Source organism: Ambystoma mexicanum, chromosome 1p, assembly GCF_040938575.1.
Source record: "Ambystoma mexicanum isolate Mex_15411 chromosome 1p, UKY_AmexF1_1, whole genome shotgun sequence".
NCBI classification, from domain to species: domain Eukaryota; kingdom Metazoa; phylum Chordata; class Amphibia; order Caudata; family Ambystomatidae; genus Ambystoma; species Ambystoma mexicanum.
This window is the reverse complement of record NC_090921.1, coordinates 4,460,379-4,483,287: the sequence shown is the minus strand read 5'-3', so window position 1 is coordinate 4,483,287 and position 22,909 is coordinate 4,460,379. Positions and strand designations below refer to the sequence as shown.

At 45.2% G+C, this 22,909-nt stretch overlaps 3 non-coding genes across 3 annotated transcripts; all 3 read left to right on the top strand.

Annotated features, from left to right (window-relative positions):
* The first annotated feature begins 4,135 nt into the window (after positions 1 to 4,135).
* On the top strand, positions 4,136 to 4,206 carry TRNAG-GCC (transfer RNA glycine (anticodon GCC)). Its single transcript has one exon. It is a non-coding gene; the product is annotated as a tRNA-Gly (tRNA).
* A 6,101-nt stretch (positions 4,207 to 10,307) lies between these two features.
* On the top strand, positions 10,308 to 10,378 carry TRNAG-GCC (transfer RNA glycine (anticodon GCC)). Its single transcript has one exon. It is a non-coding gene; the product is annotated as a tRNA-Gly (tRNA).
* Positions 10,379 to 16,479: 6,101 nt separating this feature from the next.
* Positions 16,480 to 16,550, top strand: TRNAG-GCC (transfer RNA glycine (anticodon GCC)). The gene has a single exon. It is a non-coding gene; the product is annotated as a tRNA-Gly (tRNA).
* The last annotated feature ends 6,359 nt before the right edge of the window (positions 16,551 to 22,909 follow it).

The following is a 22,909-nucleotide window of genomic DNA, read 5'->3' as shown; positions in this document are numbered from 1 at the left end:
GTTTTTTCGGCAAAACTCTTCGTAAAACCACCCGTCGAAAAAACGGCTGTCGATTAAATGACACAGAGCCCTCATTCATAAATGCGCCTTGGTAAAATGATTGTACACATGACTTGCTGTAGCCAGTCTCCTAACAGTTAGAGAGCCAGTTCTGCCATGGCACAGAGCAGGCTCAAATGTCACATATGCATCTCTGACAGTTGCTGTGATGCAAAGTCCATGCAGGCAGAGGTGGCATGGCATTTTTTGAATTCTTTTTTTATTTCAGCACTTAGGTGGTTGAACAAACAGTACAAAAATAAAGCATCAGGAGGCAAGGCATATACATTACATGGTGCCTGATTACATTGTATATCAGTGGTTAAGCCATATCTATTCTCAATCTGCCACAGAGTCAGTGCTTTGGTCATGTTGTGTATCAGTCAGTTTTCGAACATTATATAGTCCTTAAGAGCAGCCTATTTGTCTTTGGGATGACACCCCGCTGGGAGAGGGTAGCATACAGTACTTCCATATCGTTGGCCAATACCATATTTGACATCCACATATTGGGCATGAGAGGACAGTTGTCCTTCCATTTCTAATATATAACTCGTTTAGCTACGAAAAGACCTAGATTTAACAGTCTATGGATGATAATAAACATTTTGCCCACAACGTCAAACATACATGTACGGGAAAGCACGTCCACCCGAAAGCCAGTAATGTCCACTAGGACCTTGCACACCTCTGACCAGTATGATCCCAGCATCGGGCAGGCCCAGAGAATATGCAAAAAGTCTGCATTTGGGGTCCGGCATATCGGGCACCTGCCCTCAGATTCTGAATTGAATAATGTGATTCTGGATGGGGTATAATGAAGGCAATTTACCATGTTAAAGTAGATGAGCTTAAACTCTTTTGCAAGTCTACAAAATGCTTGTCCATTGCTCAACACCATCTGCAAGTCCTGACTCCATTTGAGTCTAGCTTTTGACTCTATCTGCGGTGTATGCTGTTGTACTAGATTATATAGGGCAGATATCCCTCTCCTCACCTCCTGGAATTCATTATGTGTGACAAGCAAGGATAGGGAACTGGTTCCCACGGGAAAGAAGGCCAATGCGACCTAAATGATGCGTGCATGCGTTTAAATTGCAATATTTATAATGGCCCACTGTCGATCTGAGCCGTGACTCCATTCCAATCTTTGAAATGACCCTCAACAAACATGTCTCCCAGCGTGTGAAACTGTGCTTCCAGCCAGTCTGTGATGATCCTGCAGTCCATGATGGGTCTTAGGGCAGGATTGTTTATCGTAAGGGGCGCCAATCTCCACCTGCCGGAACAGTTTCCTCCACGCAGGAAGTGTGGATCCCACTGAGTCTACTGGATTGTCCCATTTATAGCAGTCAACAAGCAGAAGAGTTTGTAGATTGGCATCACTAGCAGTCACGGTTTCTAGTTTAACATGGGGATGTGCCATATCAGTCCCGAACCAGTATGCTGCAAACTGATTCTGTGCAAGCAAGTAGTATAATTCAAAATGTGTAGCCGCAAGGCTACCAGACTCATACCGCAGCGCTAAGACTGCTCATTGCATTGTAATTGGGCCGGGTGTCAACACAAAATCGGTGCACAGGCACACCCATTCAGTGAAAAAGTCTCTGCCTCGCCATAACAATATCTTACCGAACAAATATAGCAGCTTGGGAAGGACGATAACCTTCAGACTGAAATTCTACCCATTAGCGACATTGGTGATTTGCTCCATCTCGCCAAGTTCCGCCGCAGTTGTATTATATATGCTCCATGGATACCGTCAAAGATTCCAATGTTTGAATGTGGAAATAGGGTACCGAAGTATTTAAATGGGGTGTCGGACCATTTGAGGCCAGCCATGTTGGCGGGTCTCTTGGTTTTGGAGCTTAATGGAAACACTTTGGATTTAGCTCTACTAATGCAGAGTCTTGAGTATTTACTGAAATCAGTCACCACTTGGGTCAGGATCATGGGCTATATGCCCTGCCCGGATTCCTCACAAGTAATTGAATAGCATCAGCGCAAAGCAATATCATTTCAGGAGTGCCCCCCAGTTTGATGCCCTTATCTTGGAAATGATCGCTAATGATGTCTGCCAGCAGTTCCACCACCAATGCGAATAGTAGTGGGGAACGAGGGCTGCCTTGCCTCGTACACTTAGCTAAATGGAGAATTGAGGAGAGTATGTCATTCGATCTCCGCCTGGCGAATGGCTTTGTTCATAACAATCTAATCCAAGATGGAAAAATCAGGGCCAAAACCATATTTCTCTAGGACTTTGAAGAGGAATTGCCAGGACACAGAGTCAAATGCTTTCTGCATGTCTAGAGAAACAGCCACTTCATGCACCTCTGGGTCCACTCAGATCAACATGTTGAATAGTCTTTGCAGATTTAGAGTCATCCCGACTGGTCCAGGTGCATTAGAAGGGTAGAAGCCTAGTTGGTATTATTTTGGCGTACCTTTTAACGTCCACCTTGATAAGAGATAGTGGACGGCAGAAGACGCAATCCCGCGCAGGCTTATTAAGTTATAAAAGCAAGATTATTATGAGTTCTCGCATTGATTCGGGTAATGTCCCTTTTGAAAGGGACTCCTCCCAAAGCTGTAATAGATATGGGGTAGGAGGTCCGGAAATTCTTCATAAAATTCTGGCATAGCCCATCTGACCTGGGTGCATTACCATTGGGCACCTCGCAGATTGCTGTTTTGATTTCTTCTTGCGTCATGGGACTTTTGAATAGGGCACTGGCTTCTCTGGAGAGCAGAGGGATCGGGATACTGTCTAGACATTGCTCCATTTCGGCATTGGCTGTTTTCCTCCTCGGGCCAAATAGTTCTCCATAAAACCAGTAGAAAGTGCCATTCATGTCTGTGCTGCAGTGCATTACTATCCCCACTTTAGATAATATGAACAAGATAGTTTTACTGCAGGTGTCTTTCCTAACCAGTTGGGGCAATAATTACCCGGTGTGCCTGCCTGGATGGAGGGTAGCCTGGGCGGACCCAAGGCACCAGTCTGATCTGGGGGGCCCAGACCAGCAGGGACCGGCAGGACCGTGATCACACGGTATGGGCCTGTAGGTCCGAAATGAGAGACAGTTACATTGGCAGATGGCAGTCGAACATGGTGGTCTTCCCAAGGCAGCAGGAGGCTGCCCTCGGTCTCTTCCTCTTTCAGGCGGGAGCTGTTTACTCGATGAGACAGCGGTCCTGGCCGGGTCTAGCTTCCCCTTTCCTTGCTAGGAGTCGCGGCAGGGCGGCTGGCCTTGGTGGCAGTTTGTTGGCCAGCAGGTGACCGCCAGCCGCACTTTGTAGATAAAGGGCCTCTTTCTTCCTTAGGTTTAATCACACAACAGCAAACACCTTGACAAAGACGCGGGAGGGATGATCTAGTAACTGCGACTATACCAATACTTACAGATATACCGATAGCGAAATAAAAAGTTTATCAAAAGTGAAATACACTGAATAGTGCAACCTCTCCCTAAGACTCGAAACACGTGTGGGTGTTGATTGGTATACAAAGAAAAGTCATTGGTGTTGATTAATTTCATCTAAACTCATTATGCTTGCGCCAAGAACCGTGCACTTCGAATCAATGTATGGTGAGAACTGAGAATTATTGGGCTGAGTTAACTTGTTTTTGGTGTTAATGGCATCCGCTTTTCTAGTTTCTTTGCAGAATTCATGAAGAATAATCTTTTGTCTAGAGGCAATGATATCATTGTGAAATAGAAGATATGAGCATTAATGAATGTATTCAATTTACAATGAAATGAGAAATTTGATTTTATTATTGAATAATATTTTCTAAAAGTCTTACCCATGAATCTGACCGGACATATTAATGTTGTAAGCAATAATGAGTTTGAAGGAATTGAAGTGGTTGACAAGGTTTCTCTTATTTCCGTGCGAACTACAGTAAGGCAGAGAGTAAAACTTGAAAAAGGACGTAGCAAAGTATGAATGAAGATTTCACCAGAATGTGAGCTCTCTGCCTGCTCCCTGCTTTTGAAATTGAAAGTGCATTGGTTTCCTGTCACCCTATCCAATCCTTCGGCATTCATGAATTGTGCTCAACTGCACATTTTCCAGAGGCTTGAACATGCAAGCATTGGTGGTTCAGTGGTAGAATTCTCGCCTGCCACGCGGGAGGCCCGGGTTCGATTCCCGGCCAATGCAGCAAAGTTTTTTTTACTTCTAAAAATCTGTTTGCATGCTGCTGACATTTTGAAAGTGAAATCAGAACATTATGCACATTATTCTGCAGCTCTAACGTAAACATTCATCCCTCTACCGCCCCCTGGAGCTCTCATGAAAGCATCCAAACCTCCCAGCCACGTCTACGAATTTGCTCACAGATGGTTTACTGGTGTATACTTGTTGAAGAAAATACCGCAAAGAAATTACCATAGCAAAATCCGCATGTTTCTAATATGTGCTCGCACAATACATTATCTATTTAACTCTGAACTTTTAATTATGCCACTTTTTATTGCCCCCAGGGCAGAACTCCCGACTATAAACGGAGTGCTCTTCACTGCAGCATAAATCACGTTCTGTTGTGTAATGACTGCACGTAATTGAGGAGGTGTATACTATATGGGTGATCATCAGGGCTTTAAGTGGGCCGGTGTTAGCCTGGGCCACGCCTCGGCAGTCTCAAGAAAGGGCTCCTCAGGCAGTCCCGTAGCCGAAGCGTTGCACAGTTACACGGACTGCCTGCAGGTGTCATCATGCAGCATGAGGCCTTTTAAATGAGGCTTCATGAGGAGTGATGACTCTTTACAGGAAAACAGACGGAGAGACAGGTCCCTGTTTCAGAGTAGTCATCACGCAGCAGGCAGCCCTTTCATTCAAGGAGCCTGTGGTTGTTATCCACGCGGCACCTTGAATGAAAGGGCTGCCTGGTGCGTGTGAGAGAGGGGCACACTGGTATTACACCTTTGGTGTGCCCCAGCCTTTCACCAACCCCTCTACCCTGCATTGGCGAGTGGGGGGGGCTCTCATTTGGGGTGTGGCCTAAATACACACATACTTTGGCCACGCCCCCCCTCAATGTAGCACCCCACTTTATCCACTGGTGAACATATTAACTATAGTTAGTGGTGTTCCCATGGAAGGGCAGGGGGGCACAGGCCCCCACTTTGATCAAGCTTGGCAGCACAACCTATTCCCACTGTAGTGAGCTGCATGTGGCCCACGCTGCCCGGTGCTGGGCGCATGCACAACACAGAAACTGCGAGAAACATCACAACATGATGAGTTCGTTTCTTGACTTTAGTCAGCTGAAAAGTTCGCACTTTGCAATTAAAGTGGGCTGCACATGACATTGTTACCTAATTCATATTTTGGCTTTCTTTCGGTGGCCAATGTGCTGTATGCACAAGGGGGCAGATAGGTCGTCAGGTTTGCCTGTACAGAGCAGGCAGACTGGCTTACCCAGGCCTTTAGTATCTTATCTGGAGTTAACTTCATTGAGTTATGTTTCTGTGGCCTACAATTTCGTGCATGCCGATAAACTCCACATTTTGATGTACTAACACCGAGATTCTCCCATATCCAGCTAGAATAGTTGATATTATTCCACATTTACTTGCATGCAAACCCTCCCGACATAGTCGGGAGTCTCTCAATTATTTCATCACAAATTGCGCTCTATTTTACCTTCTCCCTCCTAAAATATTTCTAACCCCCATTCAATCCAATGGGAACATTCAATTCTCCCGAGCTCTGTTACAAAACCTCCCTCCCAGCTGTGGCAAAGATGTTGTCATGTATGTTTTGATGTGACGGATTGTCATCTGCAAAGGTGTGAAAGCCCTGGCTTTTTTTATTCTTATTTAAATTAAATGCTGCTAATGATTCTAAGGCTGTCTGTGTAATGAGTACATGTAATTGGCGAAGGTGTATAGGGGTAAAAGGGGGTCAGACCCCCTCATTCATGGTACTACGTCCTTTCATCGACACCCGACACCCGTTTTTTCGACTGGTGTTTTTACGAATGGTTTTTGCCGAAAACACTCATCAACATTTTTTGGGGGGGGAATGGGGAGGGCATATTAAGGGATGGGGAAAACAGAAAATTGGTAGAGGAGGGGGAGGGGAGTAACCCCCCAAAAATGTATTGGACAAAAATTTGATGAGTTTTTTCGGCAAAACTCTTCGTAAAACCACCCGTCGAAAAAACGGCTGTCGATTAAATGACACAGAGCCCTCATTCATAAATGCGCCTTGGTAAAATGATTGTACACATGACTTGCTGTAGCCAGTCTCCTAACAGTTAGAGAGCCAGTTCTGCCATGGCACAGAGCAGGCTCAAATGTCACATATGCATCTCTGACAGTTGCTGTGATGCAAAGTCCATGCAGGCAGAGGTGGCATGGCATTTTTTGAATTCTTTTTTTATTTCAGCACTTAGGTGGTTGAACAAACAGTACAAAAATAAAGCATCAGGAGGCAAGGCATATACATTACATGGTGCCTGATTACATTGTATATCAGTGGTTAAGCCATATCTATTCTCAATCTGCCACAGAGTCAGTCCTTTGGTCATGTTGTGTATCAGTCAGTTTTCGAACATTATATAGTCCTTAAGAGCAGCCTATTTGTCTTTGGGATGACACCCCGCTGGGCGAGGGTAGCATACAGTACTTCCATATCGTTGGCCAATTCCATATTTGACATCCACATATTGGGCATGAGAGGACAGTTGTCCTTCCATTTCTAATATATAACTCGTTTAGCTACGAAAAGACCTAGATTTAACAGTCTATGGATGATAATAAACATTTTGCCCACAACGTCAAACATACATGTACGGGAAAGCACGTCCACCCGAAAGCCAGTAATGTCCACTAGGACCTTGCACACCTCTGACCAGTATGATCCCAGCATCGGGCAGGCCCAGAGAATATGCAAAAAGTCTGCATTTGGGGTCCGGCATATCGGGCACCTGCCCTCAGATTCTGAATTGAATAATGTGATTGTGGATGGGGTATAATGAAGGCAATTTACCATGTTAAAGTAGATGAGCTTAAACTCTTTTGCAAGTCTACAAAATGCTTGTCCATTGCTCAACACCATCTGCAAGTCCTGACTCCATTTGAGTCTAGCTTTTGACTCTATCTGCGGTGTATTCTGTTGTACTAGATTATATAGGGCAGATATCCCTCTCCTCACCTCCTGGAATTCATTATGTGTGACAAGCAAGGATAGGGAACTGGTTCCCACGGGAAAGAAGGCCAATGCGACCTAAATGATGCGTGCATGCGTTTAAATTGCAATATTTATAATGGCCCACTGTCGATCTGAGCCGTGACTCCATTCCAATCTTTGAAATGACCCTCAACAAACATGTCTCCCAGCGTGTGAAACTGTGCTTCCAGCCAGTCTGTGATGATCCTGCAGTCCATGATGGGGCTTAGGGCAGGATTGTTTATCGTAAGGGGCGCCAATCTCCACCTGCCGGAACAGTTTCCTCCACGCAGGAAGTGTGGATCCCACTGAGTCTACTGGATTGTCCCATTTATAGCAGTCAACAAGCAGAAGAGTTTGTAGATTGGCATCACTAGCAGTCACGGTTTCTAGTTTAACATGGGGATGTGCCATATCAGTCCCGAACCAGTATGCTGCAAACTGATTCTGTGCAAGCAAGTAGTATAATTCAAAATGTGTAGCCGCAAGGCTACCAGACTCATACCGCAGCGCTAAGACTGCTCATTGCATTGTAATTGGGCCGGGTGTCAACACAAAATCGGTGCACAGGCACACCCATTCAGTGAAAAAGTCTCTGCCTCGCCATAACAATATCTTACCGAACAAATATAGCAGCTTGGGAAGGACGATAACCTTCAGGCTGAAATTCTACCCATTAGCGACATTGGCGATTTGCTCCATCTCGCCAAGTTCCGCTGCAGTTGTATTATATATGCTCCATGGATACCGTCAAAGATTCCAATGTTTGAATGTGGAAATAGGGTACCGAAGTATTTAAATGGGGTGTCGGACCATTTGAGGCCAGCCATGTTGGCGGGTCTCTTGGTTTTGGAGCTTAATGGAAACACTTTGGATTTAGCTCTACTAATGCAGAGTCTTGAGTATTTACTGAAATCAGTCACCACTTGGGTCAGGATCATGGGCTATATGCCCTGCCCGGATTCCTCACAAGTAATTGAATAGCATCAGCGCAAAGCAATATCATTTCAGGAGTGCCCCCCAGTTTGATGCCCTTATCTTGGAAATGATCGCTAATGATGTCTGCCAGCAGTTCCACCACCAATGCGAATAGTAGTGGGGAACGAGGGCTGCCTTGCCTCGTACAATTAGCTAAATGGAGAATTGAGGAGAGTATGTCATTCGATCTCCGCCTGGCGAATGGCTTTGTTCATAACAATCTAATCCAAGATGGAAAAATCAGGGCCAAAACCATATTTCTCTAGGACTTTGAAGAGGAATTGCCAGGACACAGAGTCAAATGCTTTCTGCATGTCTAGAGAAACAGCCACTTCATGCACCTCTGGGTCCACTCAGATCAACATGTTGAATAGTCTTTGCAGATTTAGAGTCATCCCGACTGGTCCAGGTGCATTAGAAGGGTAGAAGCCTAGTTGGTATTATTTTGGCGTACCTTTTAACGTCCACCTTGATAAGAGATAGTGGACGGCAGAAGACGCAATCCCGCGCAGGCTTATTAAGTTATAAAAGCAAGATTATTATGAGTTCTCGCATTGATTCGGGTAATGTCCCTTTTGAAAGGGACTCCTCCCAAAGCTGTAATAGATATGGGGTAGGAGGTCCGGAAATTCTTCATAAAATTCTGGCATAGCCCATCTGACCTGGGTGCATTACCATTGGGCACCTCGCAGATTGCTGTTTTGATTTCTTCTTGCGTCATGGGACTTTTGAATAGGGCACTGGCTTCTCTGGAGAGCAGAGGGATCGGGATACTGTCTAGACATTGCTCCATTTCGGCATTGGCTGTTTTCCTCCTCGGGCCAAATAGTTCTCCATAAAACCAGTAGAAAGTGCCATTCATGTCTGTGCTGCAGTGCATTACTAACCCCACTTTAGATAATATGAACAAGATAGTTTTACTGCAGGTGTCTTTCCTAACCAGTTGGGGCAATAATTACCCGGTGTGCCTGCCTGGATGGAGGGTAGCCTGGGCGGACCCAAGGCACCAGTCTGATCTGGGGGGCCCAGACCAGCAGGGACCGGCAGGACCGTGATCACACGGTATGGGCCTGTAGGTCCGAAATGAGAGACAGTTACATTGGCAGATGGCAGTCGAACATGGTGGTCTTCCCAAGGCAGCAGGAGGCTGCCCTCGGTGTCTTCCTCTTTCAGGCGGGAGCTGTTTACTCGATGAGACAGCGGTCCTGGCCGGGTCTAGCTTCCCCTTTCCTTGCTAGGAGTCGCGGCAGGGCGGCTGGCCTTGGTGGCAGTTTGTTGGCCAGCAGGTGACCGCCAGCAGCACTTTGTAGATAAAGGGCTTCTATCTTCCTTAGGTTTAATCACACAACAGCAAACACCTTGACAAAGACGCGGGAGGGATGATCTAATAACTGCGACTATACCAATACTTACAGATATACCGATAGCGAAATAAAAGGTTTATCAAAAGTGAAATACACTGAATAGTGCAACCTCTCCCTAAGACTCGAAACACGTGTGGGTGTTGATTGGTATACAAAGAAAAGTCATTGGTGTTGATTAATTTCATCTAAACTCATTATGCTTGCGCCAAGAACCGTGCACTTCGAATCAATGTATGGTGAGAACTGAGAATTATTGGGCTGAGTTAACTTGTTTTTGGTGTTAATGGCATCCGCTTTTCTAGTTTCTTTGCAGAATTCATGAAGAATAATCTTTTGTCTAGAGGCAATGATATCATTGTGAAATAGAAGATATGAGCATTAATGAATGCATTCAATTTACAATGAAATGAGAAATTTGATTTTATTATTGAATAATATTTTCTAAAAGTCTTACCCATGAATCTGACCGGACATATTAATGTTGTAAGCAATAATGAGTTTGAAGGAATTGAAGTGGTTGACAAGGTTTCTCTTATTTCCGTGCGAACTACAGTAAGGCAGAGAGTAAAACTTAAAAAAAGGACCTAGCAAAGTATGAATGAAGATTTCACCAGAATGTGAGCTCTCTGCCTGCTCCCTGCTTTTGAAATTGAAAGTGCATTGCTTCCCTGTCGCTCTATCCGGTCCTTTGGCATTCATGAATTGTGCTCAACTGCACATTTTTCCGGATAGTTGAACATGCAAGCATTGGTGGTTCAGTGGTAGAATTCTCGCCTGCCACGCGGGAGGCCCGGGTTCGATTCCCGGCCAATGCAGCAAAGTTTTTTTTACTTCTAAAAATCTGTTTGCATGCTGCTGACATTTTGAAAGTGAAATCAGAACATTATGCACATTATTCTGCAGCTCTAACGTAAACATTCAACCCTCTACCGCCCCCTGGAGCTCTCATGAAAGCATCCAAACCTCCCAGCCACGTCTACGAATTTGCTCACAGATGGTTTACTGGTGTATACTTATTGAAGAAAATACCGCAAAGAAATTACCATAGCAAAATCCGCATGTTTCTAATATGTGCTCGCACAATACATTATCTATTTAACTCTGAACTTTTAATTATGCCACTTTTTATTGCCCCCAGGGCAGAACTCCCGACTATAAACGGAGTGCTCTTCACTGCAGCATAAATCACGTTCTGTTGTGTAATGACTGCACGTAATTGAGGAGGTGTATACTATATGGGTGATCATCAGGGCTTTAAGTGGGCCGGTGTTAGCCTGGGCCACGCCTCGGCAGTCTCAAGAAAGGGCTCCTCAGGCAGTCCTGTAGCCGAAGCGTTGCACAGTTACACGGACTGCCTGCAGGTGTCATCATGCAGCATGAGGCCTTTTAAATGAGGCTTCATGAGGAGTGATGACTCTTTACAGGAAAACAGACGGAGAGACAGGTCCCTGTTTCAGAGTAGTCATCACGCAGCAGGCAGCCCTTTCATTCAAGGAGCCTGTGGTTGTTATCCACGCGGCACCTTGAATGAAAGGGCTGCCTGGTGCGTGTGAGAGAGGGGCACACTGCTATTACACCTTTGGTGTGCCCCAGCCTTTCACCAACCCCTCTACCCTGCATTGGCGAGTGGGGGGGGCTCTCATTTGGGGTGTGGCCTAAATACACACATACTTTGGCCACGCCCCCCCTCAATGTAGCACCCCACTTTATCCACTGGTGAACATATTAACTATAGTTAGTGGTGTTCCCATGGAAGGGCAGGGGGGCACAGGCCCCCACTTTGATCAAGCTTGGCAGAACAACCTATTCCCACTGTAGTGAGCTGCATGTGGCCCACGCTGCCCGGTGCTGGGCGCATGCACAACACAGAAACTGCGAGAAACATCACAACATGATGAGTTCGTTTCTTGACTTTAGTCAGCTGAAAAGTTCGCACTTTGCAATTAAAGTGGGCTGCACATGACATTGTTACCTAATTCATATTTTGGCTTTCTTTCGGTGGCCAATGTGCTGTATGCACAAGGGGGCAGATAGGTCGTCAGGTTTGCCTGTACAGAGCAGGCAGACTGGCTTACCCAGGCCTTTAGTATCTTATCTGGAGTTAACTTCATTGAGTTATGTTTCTGTGGCCTACAATTTCGTGCATGCCGATAAACTCCACATTTTGATGTACTAACACCGAGATTCTCCCATATCCAGCTAGAATAGTTGATATTATTCCACATTTACTTGCATGCAAACCCTCCCGACATAGTCGGGAGTCTCTCAATTATTTCATCACAAATTGCGCTCTATTTTACCTTCTCCCTCCTAAAATATTTCTAACCCCCATTCAATCCAATGGGAACATTCAATTCTCCCGAGCTCTGTTACAAAACCTCCCTCCCAGCTGTGGCAAAGATGTTGTCATGTATGTTTTGATGTGACGGATTGTCATCTGCAAAGGTGTGAAAGCCCTGGCTTTTTTTATTCTTATTTAAATTAAATGCTGCTAATGATTCTAAGGCTGTCTGTGTAATGAGTACATGTAATTGGCGAAGGTGTATAGGGGTAAAAGGGGGTCAGACCCCCTCATTCATGGTACTACGTCCTTTCATCGACACCCGACACCCGTTTTTTCGACTGGTGTTTTTACGAATGGTTTTTGCCGAAAACACTCATCAACATTTTTTGGGGGGGGAATGGGGAGGGCATATTAAGGGATGGGGAAAACAGAAAATTGGTAGAGGAGGGGGAGGGGAGTAACCCCCCAAAAATGTATTGGACAAAAATTTGATGAGTTTTTTCGGCAAAACTCTTCGTAAAACCACCCGTCGAAAAAACGGCTGTCGATTAAATGACACAGAGCCCTCATTCATAAATGCGCCTTGGTAAAATGATTGTACACATGACTTGCTGTAGCCAGTCTCCTAACAGTTAGAGAGCCAGTTCTGCCATGGCACAGAGCAGGCTCAAATGTCACATATGCATCTCTGACAGTTGCTGTGATGCAAAGTCCATGCAGGCAGAGGTGGCATGGCATTTTTTGAATTCTTTTTTTATTTCAGCACTTAGGTGGTTGAACAAACAGTACAAAAATAAAGCATCAGGAGGCAAGGCATATACATTACATGGTGCCTGATTACATTGTATATCAGTGGTTAAGCCATATCTATTCTCAATCTGCCACAGAGTCAGTGCTTTGGTCATGTTGTGTATCAGTCAGTTTTCGAACATTATATAGTCCTTAAGAGCAGCCTATTTGTCTTTGGGATGACACCCCGCTGGGAGAGGGTAGCATACAGTACTTCCATATCGTTGGCCAGTTCCATATTTGACATCCACATATTGGGCATGAGAGGACAGTTGTCCTTCCATTTCTAATATATAACTCGTTTAGCTACGAAAAGACCTAGATTTAACAGTCTATGGATGATAATAAACATTTTGCCCACAACGTCAAACATACATGTACGGGAAAGCACGTCCACCCGAAAGCCAGTAATGTCCACTATGACCTTGCACACCTCTGACCAGTATGATCCCAGCATCGGGCAGGCCCAGAGAATATGCAAAAAGTCTGCATTTGGGGTCCGGCATATCGGGCACCTGCCCTCAGATTCTGAATTGAATAATGTGATTGTGGATGGGGTATAATGAAGGCAATTTACCATGTTAAAGTAGATGAGCTTAAACTCTTTTGCAAGTCTACAAAATGCTTGTCCATTGCTCAACACCATCTGCAAGTCCTGACTCCATTTGAGTCTAGCTTTTGACTCTATCTGCGGTGTATTCTGTTGTACTAGATTATATAGGGCAGATATCCCTCTCCTCACCTCCTGGAATTCATTATGTGTGACAAGCAAGGATAGGGAACTGGTTCCCACGGGAAAGAAGGCCAATGCGACCTAAATGATGCGTGCATGCGTTTAAATTGCAATATTTATAATGGCCCACTGTCGATCTGAGCCGTGACTCCATTCCAATCTTTGAAATGACCCTCAACAAACATGTCTCCCAGCGTGTGAAACTGTGCTTCCAGCCAGTCTGTGATGATCCTGCAGTCCATGATGGGGCTTAGGGCAGGATTGTTTATCGTAAGGGGCGCCAATCTCCACCTGCCGGAACAGTTTCCTCCACGCAGGAAGTGTGGATCCCACTGAGTCTACTGGATTGTCCCATTTATAGCAGTCAACAAGCAGAAGAGTTTGTAGATTGGCATCACTAGCAGTCACGGTTTCTAGTTTAACATGGGGATGTGCCATATCAGTCCCGAACCAGTATGCTGCAAACTGATTCTGTGCAAGCAAGTAGTATAATTCAAAATGTGTAGCCGCAAGGCTACCAGACTCATACCGCAGCGCTAAGACTGCTCATTGCATTGTAATTGGGCCGGGTGTCAACACAAAATCGGTGCACAGGCACACCCATTCAGTGAAAAAGTCTCTGCCTCGCCATAACAATATCTTACCGAACAAATATAGCAGCTTGGGAAGGACGATAACCTTCAGGCTGAAATTCTACCCATTAGCGACATTGGCGATTTGCTCCATCTCGCCAAGTTCCGCTGCAGTTGTATTATATATGCTCCATGGATACCGTCAAAGATTCCAATGTTTGAATGTGGAAATAGGGTACCGAAGTATTTAAATGGGGTGTCGGACCATTTGAGGCCAGCCATGTTGGCGGGTCTCTTGGTTTTGGAGCTTAATGGAAACACTTTGGATTTAGCTCTACTAATGCAGAGTCTTGAGTATTTACTGAAATCAGTCACCACTTGGGTCAGGATCATGGGCTATATGCCCTGCCCGGATTCCTCACAAGTAATTGAATAGCATCAGCGCAAAGCAATATCATTTCAGGAGTGCCCCCCAGTTTGATGCCCTTATCTTGGAAATGATCGCTAATGATGTCTGCCAGCAGTTCCACCACCAATGCGAATAGTAGTGGGGAACGAGGGCTGCCTTGCCTCGTACACTTAGCTAAATGGAGAATTGAGGAGAGTATGTCATTCGATCTCCGCCTGGCGAATGGCTTTGTTCATAACAATCTAATCCAAGATGGAAAAATCAGGGCCAAAACCATATTTCTCTAGGACTTTGAAGAGGAATTGCCAGGACACAGAGTCAAATGCTTTCTGCATGTCTAGAGAAACAGCCACTTCATGCACCTCTGGGTCCACTCAGATCAACATGTTGAATAGTCTTTGCAGATTTAGAGTCATCCCGACTGGTCCAGGTGCATTAGAAGGGTAGAAGCCTAGTTGGTATTATTTTGGCGTACCTTTTAACGCCCACCTTGATAAGAGATAGTGGACGGCAGAAGACGCAATCCCGCGCAGGCTTATTAAGTTATAAAAGCAAGATTATTATGAGTTCTCGCATTGATTCGGGTAATGTCCCTTTTGAAAGGGACTCCTCCCAAAGCTGTAATAGATATGGGGTAGGAGGTCCGGAAATTCTTCATAAAATTCTGGCATAGCCCATCTGACCTGGGTGCATTACCATTGGGCACCTCGCAGATTGCTGTTTTGATTTCTTCTTGCGTCATGGGACTTTTGAATAGGGCACTGGCTTCTCTGGAGAGCAGAGGGATCGGGATACTGTCTAGACATTGCTCCATTTCGGCATTGGCTGTTTTCCTCCTCGGGCCAAATAGTTCTCCATAAAACCAGTAGAAAGTGCCATTCATGTCTGTGCTGCAGTGCATTACTATCCCCACTTTAGATAATATGAACAAGATAGTTTTACTGCAGGTGTCTTTCCTAACCAGTTGGGGCAATAATTACCCGGTGTGCCTGCCTGGATGGAGGGTAGCCTGGGCGGACCCAAGGCACCAGTCTGATCTGGGGGGCCCAGACCAGCAGGGACCGGCAGGACCGTGATCACACGGTATGGGCCTGTAGGTCCGAAATGAGAGACAGTTACATTGGCAGATGGCAGTCGAACATGGTGGTCTTCCCAAGGCAGCAGGAGGCTGCCCTCGGTGTCTTCCTCTTTCAGGCGGGAGCTGTTTACTCGATGAGACAGCGGTCCTGGCCGGGTCTAGCTTCCCCTTTCCTTGCTAGGAGTCGCGGCAGGGCGGCTGGCCTTGGTGGCAGTTTGTTGGCCAGCAGGTGACCGCCAGCAGCACTTTGTAGATAAAGGGCTTCTATCTTCCTTAGGTTTAATCACACAACAGCAAACACCTTGACAAAGACGCGGGAGGGATGATCTAATAACTGCGACTATACCAATACTTACAGATATACCGATAGCGAAATAAAAAGTTTATCAAAAGTGAAATACACTGAATAGTGCAACCTCTCCCTAAGACTCGAAACACGTGTGGGTGTTGATTGGTATACAAAGAAAAGTCATTGGTGTTGATTAATTTCATCTAAACTCATTATGCTTGCGCCAAGAACCGTGCACTTCGAATCAATGTATGGTGAGAACTGAGAATTATTGGGCTGAGTTAACTTGTTTTTGGTGTTAATGGCATCCGCTTTTCTAGTTTCTTTGCAGAATTCATGAAGAATAATCTTTTGTCTAGAGGCAATGATATCATTGTGAAATAGAAGATATGAGCATTAATGAATGTATTCAATTTACAATGAAATGAGAAATTTGATTTTATTATTGAATAATATTTTCTAAAAGTCTTACCCATGAATCTGACCGGACATATTAATGTTGTAAGCAATAATGAGTTTGAAGGAATTGAAGTGGTTGACAAGGTTTCTCTTATTTCCGTGCGAACTACAGTAAGGCAGAGAGTAAAACTTAAAAAAAGGACCTAGCAAAGTATGAATGAAGATTTCACCAGAATGTGAGCTCTCTGCCTGCTCCCTGCTTTTGAAATTGAAAGTGCATTGCTTCCCTGTCGCTCTATTCGGTCCTTTGGCATTCATGAATTGTGCTCAACTGCACTTTTTCCCACAGGCTTGAACATGCAAGCATTGGTGGTTCAGTGGTAGAATTCTCGCCTGCCACGCGGGAGGCCCGGGTTCGATTCCCGGCCAATGCAGCAAAGTTTTTTTTTTTACTTCTAAAAATCTGTTTGCATGCTGCTGACATTTTGAAAGTGAAATCAGAACATTATGCACATTATTCTGCAGCTCTAACGTAAACATTCATCCCTCTACCGGCCCCTGGAGCTCTCATGAAAGCATCCAAACGTCCCAGCCACGTCTACGAATTTGCTCACAGATGGTTTACTGGTGTATACTTGTTGAAGAAAATACCGCAAAGAAATTACCATAGCAAAATCCGCATGTTTCTAATATGTGCTCGCACAATACATTATCTATTTAACTCTGAACTTTTAATTATGCCACTTTTTATTGCCCACAGGGCAGAACTCCCGACTATAAACGGAGTGCTCTTCACTGCAGCATAAATCACGTTCTGTTGTGTAATGACTGCACGTAATTGAGGAGGTGTATACTATATGGGTGATCATCAGGGCTTTAAGTGGGCCGGTGTTAGCCTGGGCCACGCCTCGGCAGTCTCAAGAAAGGGCTCCTCAGGCAGTCCTGTAGCCGAAGCGTTGCACAGTTACACGGACTGCCTGCAGGTGTCATCATGCAGCATGAGGCCTTTTAAATGAGGCTTCATGATGAGTGATGACTCTTTACAGGAAAACAAACGGAGAGACAGGTCCCTGTTTCAGAGTAGTCATCACGCAGCAGGAAGCCCTTTCATTCAAGGAGCCTGTGGTTGTTATCCACGCGGCACCTTGAATGAAAGGGCTGCCTGGTGCGTGTGAGAGAGGGGCACACTGGTATTACACCTTTGGTGTGCCCCAGCCTTTCACCAACCCCTCTACCCTGCATTGGCGAGTGGGGGGGGGCTCTCATTTGGGGTGTGGCCTAAATACACACATACTTTGGCCACGCCCCCCCTCAATGTAGCACCCCACTTTATCCACTGGTGAACATATTAACTATAGTTAGTGGTGTTCCCATGGAAGGGCAGGGGGGCACAGGCCCCCACTTTGATCAAGCTTGGCAGCACAACCTATTCCCACTGTAGTGAGCTGCATGTGGCCCACGCTGCCCGGTGCTGGGCGCATGCACAACACAGAAACTGCGAGAAACATCACAACATGATGAGTTCGTTTCTTGACTTTAGTCAGCTGAAAAGTTCGCACTTTGCAATTAAAGTGGGCTGCACATGACATTGTTACCTAATTCATATTTTGGCTTTCTTTCGGTGGCCAATGTGCTGTATGCACAAGGGGGCAGGTAGGTCGTCAGGTTTGTCTGTACAGAGCAGGCAGACTGGCTTACCCAGGCCTTTAGTATCTTATCTGGAGTTAACTTCATTGAGTTATGTTTCTGTGGCCTACAATTTCGTGCATGCCGATAAACTCCACATTTTGATGTACTAACACCGAGATTCTCCCATATCCAGCTAGAATAGTTGATATTATTCCACATTTACTTGCATGCAAACCCTCCCGACATAGTCGGGAGTCTCTCAATTATTTCATCACAAATTGCGCTCTTTTTTACCTTCTCCCTCCTAAAATATTTCTAACCCCCATTCAATCCAATGGGAACATTCAATTCTCCCGAGCTCTGTTACAAAACCTCCCTCCCAGCTGTGGCAAAGATGTTGTCATGTATGTTTTGATGTGACGGATTGTCATCTGCAAAGGTGTGAAAGCCCTGGCTTTTTTTATTCTTATTTAAATTAAATGCTGCTGATGATTCTAAGGCTGTCTGTGTAATGAGTACATGTAATTGGCAAAGGTGTATAGGGGTGAAAGGGGGTCAGACCCCCTCATTCATGGTACTACGTCCTTTCATCGACACCCGACACCCGTTTTTTCGACTGGTGTTTTTACGAATGGTTTTTGCCAAAAACACTCATCGACATTTTTTGGGGGGGGAATGGGGAGGGCATATTAAGGGATGGGGAAAACAGAAAATTGGTAGAGGAGGGGGAGGGGAGTAACCCCCCAAAAATGTATTGGACAAAAATTTGATGAGTTTTTTCGGCAAAACTCTTCGTAAAACCACCCGTCGAAAAAACGGCTGTCGATTAAATGACACAGAGCCCTCATTCATAAATGCGCCTTGGTAAAATGATTGTACACATGACTTGCTGTAGCCAGTCTCCTAACAGTTAGAGAGCCAGTTCTGCCATGGCACAGAGCAGGCTCAAATGTCACATATGCATCTCTGACAGTTGCTGTGATGCAAAGTCCATGCAGGCAGAGGTGGCATGGCATTTTTTGAATTCTTTTTTTATTTCAGCACTTAGGTGGTTGAACAAACAGTACAAAAATAAAGCATCAGGAGGCAAGGCATATACATTACATGGTGCCTGATTACATTGTATATCAGTGGTTAAGCCATATCTATTCTCAATCTGCCACAGAGTCAGTGCTTTGGTCATGTTGTGTATCAGTCAGTTTTCGAACATTATATAGTCCTTAAGAGCAGCCTATTTGTCTTTGGGATGACACCCCGCTGGGAGAGGGTAGCATACAGTACTTCCATATCGTTGGCCAATACCATATTTGACATCCACATATTGGGCATGAGAGGACAGTTGTCCTTCCATTTCTAATATATAACTCGTTTAGCTACGAAAAGACCTAGATTTAACAGTCTATGGATGATAATAAACATTTTGCCCACAACGTCAAACATACATGTACGGGAAAGCACGTCCACCCGAAAGCCAGTAATGTCCACTAGGACCTTGCACACCTCTGACCAGTATGATCCCAGCATCGGGCAGGCCCAGAGAATATGCAAAAAGTCTGCATTTGGGGTCCGGCATATCGGGCACCTGCCCTCAGATTCTGAATTGAATAATGTGATTCTGGATGGGGTATAATGAAGGCAATTTACCATGTTAAAGTAGATGAGCTTAAACTCTTTTGCAAGTCTACAAAATGCTTGTCCATTGCTCAACACCATCTGCAAGTCCTGACTCCATTTGAGTCTAGCTTTTGACTCTATCTGCGGTGTATGCTGTTGTACTAGATTATATAGGGCAGATATCCCTCTCCTCACCTCCTGGAATTCATTATGTGTGACAAGCAAGGATAGGGAACTGGTTCCCACGGGAAAGAAGGCCAATGCGACCTAAATGATGCGTGCATGCGTTTAAATTGCAATATTTATAATGGCCCACTGTCGATCTGAGCCGTGACTCCATTCCAATCTTTGAAATGACCCTCAACAAACATGTCTCCCAGCGTGTGAAACTGTGCTTCCAGCCAGTCTGTGATGATCCTGCAGTCCATGATGGGTCTTAGGGCAGGATTGTTTATCGTAAGGGGCGCCAATCTCCACCTGCCGGAACAGTTTCCTCCACGCAGGAAGTGTGGATCCCACTGAGTCTACTGGATTGTCCCATTTATAGCAGTCAACAAGCAGAAGAGTTTGTAGATTGGCATCACTAGCAGTCACGGTTTCTAGTTTAACATGGGGATGTGCCATATCAGTCCCGAACCAGTATGCTGCAAACTGATTCTGTGCAAGCAAGTAGTATAATTCAAAATGTGTAGCCGCAAGGCTACCAGACTCATACCGCAGCGCTAAGACTGCTCATTGCATTGTAATTGGGCCGGGTGTCAACACAAAATCGGTGCACAGGCACACCCATTCAGTGAAAAAGTCTCTGCCTCGCCATAACAATATCTTACCGAACAAATATAGCAGCTTGGGAAGGACGATAACCTTCAGACTGAAATTCTACCCATTAGCGACATTGGTGATTTGCTCCATCTCGCCAAGTTCCGCCGCAGTTGTATTATATATGCTCCATGGATACCGTCAAAGATTCCAATGTTTGAATGTGGAAATAGGGTACCGAAGTATTTAAATGGGGTGTCGGACCATTTGAGGCCAGCCATGTTGGCGGGTCTCTTGGTTTTGGAGCTTAATGGAAACACTTTGGATTTAGCTCTACTAATGCAGAGTCTTGAGTATTTACTGAAATCAGTCACCACTTGGGTCAGGATCATGGGCTATATGCCCTGCCCGGATTCCTCACAAGTAATTGAATAGCATCAGCGCAAAGCAATATCATTTCAGGAGTGCCCCCCAGTTTGATGCCCTTATCTTGGAAATGATCGCTAATGATGTCTGCCAGCAGTTCCACCACCAATGCGAATAGTAGTGGGGAACGAGGGCTGCCTTGCCTCGTACACTTAGCTAAATGGAGAATTGAGGAGAGTATGTCATTCGATCTCCGCCTGGCGAATGGCTTTGTTCATAACAATCTAATCCAAGATGGAAAAATCAGGGCCAAAACCATATTTCTCTAGGACTTTGAAGAGGAATTGCCAGGACACAGAGTCAAATGCTTTCTGCATGTCTAGAGAAACAGCCACTTCATGCACCTCTGGGTCCACTCAGATCAACATGTTGAATAGTCTTTGCAGATTTAGAGTCATCCCGACTGGTCCAGGTGCATTAGAAGGGTAGAAGCCTAGTTGGTATTATTTTGGCGTACCTTTTAACGTCCACCTTGATAAGAGATAGTGGACGGCAGAAGACGCAATCCCGCGCAGGCTTATTAAGTTATAAAAGCAAGATTATTATGAGTTCTCGCATTGATTCGGGTAATGTCCCTTTTGAAAGGGACTCCTCCCAAAGCTGTAATAGATATGGGGTAGGAGGTCCGGAAATTCTTCATAAAATTCTGGCATAGCCCATCTGACCTGGGTGCATTACCATTGGGCACCTCGCAGATTGCTGTTTTGATTTCTTCTTGCGTCATGGGACTTTTGAATAGGGCACTGGCTTCTCTGGAGAGCAGAGGGATCGGGATACTGTCTAGACATTGCTCCATTTCGGCATTGGCTGTTTTCCTCCTCGGGCCAAATAGTTCTCCATAAAACCAGTAGAAAGTGCCATTCATGTCTGTGCTGCAGTGCATTACTATCCCCACTTTAGATAATATGAACAAGATAGTTTTACTGCAGGTGTCTTTCCTAACCAGTTGGGGCAATAATTACCCGGTGTGCCTGCCTGGATGGAGGGTAGCCTGGGCGGACCCAAGGCACCAGTCTGATCTGGGGGGCCCAGACCAGCAGGGACCGGCAGGACCGTGATCACACGGTATGGGCCTGTAGGTCCGAAATGAGAGACAGTTACATTGGCAGATGGCAGTCGAACATGGTGGTCTTCCCAAGGCAGCAGGAGGCTGCCCTCGGTCTCTTCCTCTTTCAGGCGGGAGCTGTTTACTCGATGAGACAGCGGTCCTGGCCGGGTCTAGCTTCCCCTTTCCTTGCTAGGAGTCGCGGCAGGGCGGCTGGCCTTGGTGGCAGTTTGTTGGCCAGCAGGTGACCGCCAGCCGCACTTTGTAGATAAAGGGCCTCTTTCTTCCTTAGGTTTAATCACACAACAGCAAACACCTTGACAAAGACGCGGGAGGGATGATCTAGTAACTGCGACTATACCAATACTTACAGATATACCGATAGCGAAATAAAAAGTTTATCAAAAGTGAAATACACTGAATAGTGCAACCTCTCCCTAAGACTCGAAACACGTGTGGGTGTTGATTGGTATACAAAGAAAAGTCATTGGTGTTGATTAATTTCCTCTAAGCTCATTATGCTTGCGCCAAGAACCGTGCACTTCGAATCAATGTATGGTGAGAACTGAGAATTATTGGGCTGAGTTAACTTGTTTTTGGTGTTAATGGCATCCGCTTTTCTAGTTTCTTTGCAGAATTCATGAAGAATAATCTTTTGTCTAGAGGCAATGATATCATTGTGAAATAGAAGATATGAGCATTAATGAATGTATTCAATTTACAATGAAATGAGAAATTTGATTTTATTATTGAATAATATTTTCTAAAAGTCTTACCCATGAATCTGACCGGACATATTAATGTTGTAAGCAATAATGAGTTTGAAGGAATTGAAGTGGTTGACAAGGTTTCTCTTATTTCCGTGCGAACTACAGTAAGGCAGAGAGTAAAACTTGAAAAAGGACGTAGCAAAGTATGAATGAAGATTTCACCAGAATGTGAGCTCTCTGCCTGCTCCCTGCTTTTGAAATTGAAAGTGCATTGGTTTCCTGTCACCCTATCCAATCCTTTGGCATTCGTGAATTGTGCTCAACTGCACTTTTTTCCACAGGGGTCAACATGCAAGCATTGGTGGTTCAGTGGTAGAATTCTCGCCTGCCACGCGGGAGGCCCGAGTTCGATTCCCGGCCAATGCAGCAAAGTTTTTTTTACTTCTAAAAATCTGTTTGCATGCTGCTGACATTTTGAAAGTGAAATCAGAACATTATGCACATTATTCTGCAGCTCTAACGTAAACATTCATCCCTCTACCGCCCCCTGGAGCTCTCATGAAAGCATCCAAACCTCCCAGCCACGTCTACGAATTTGCTCACAGATGGT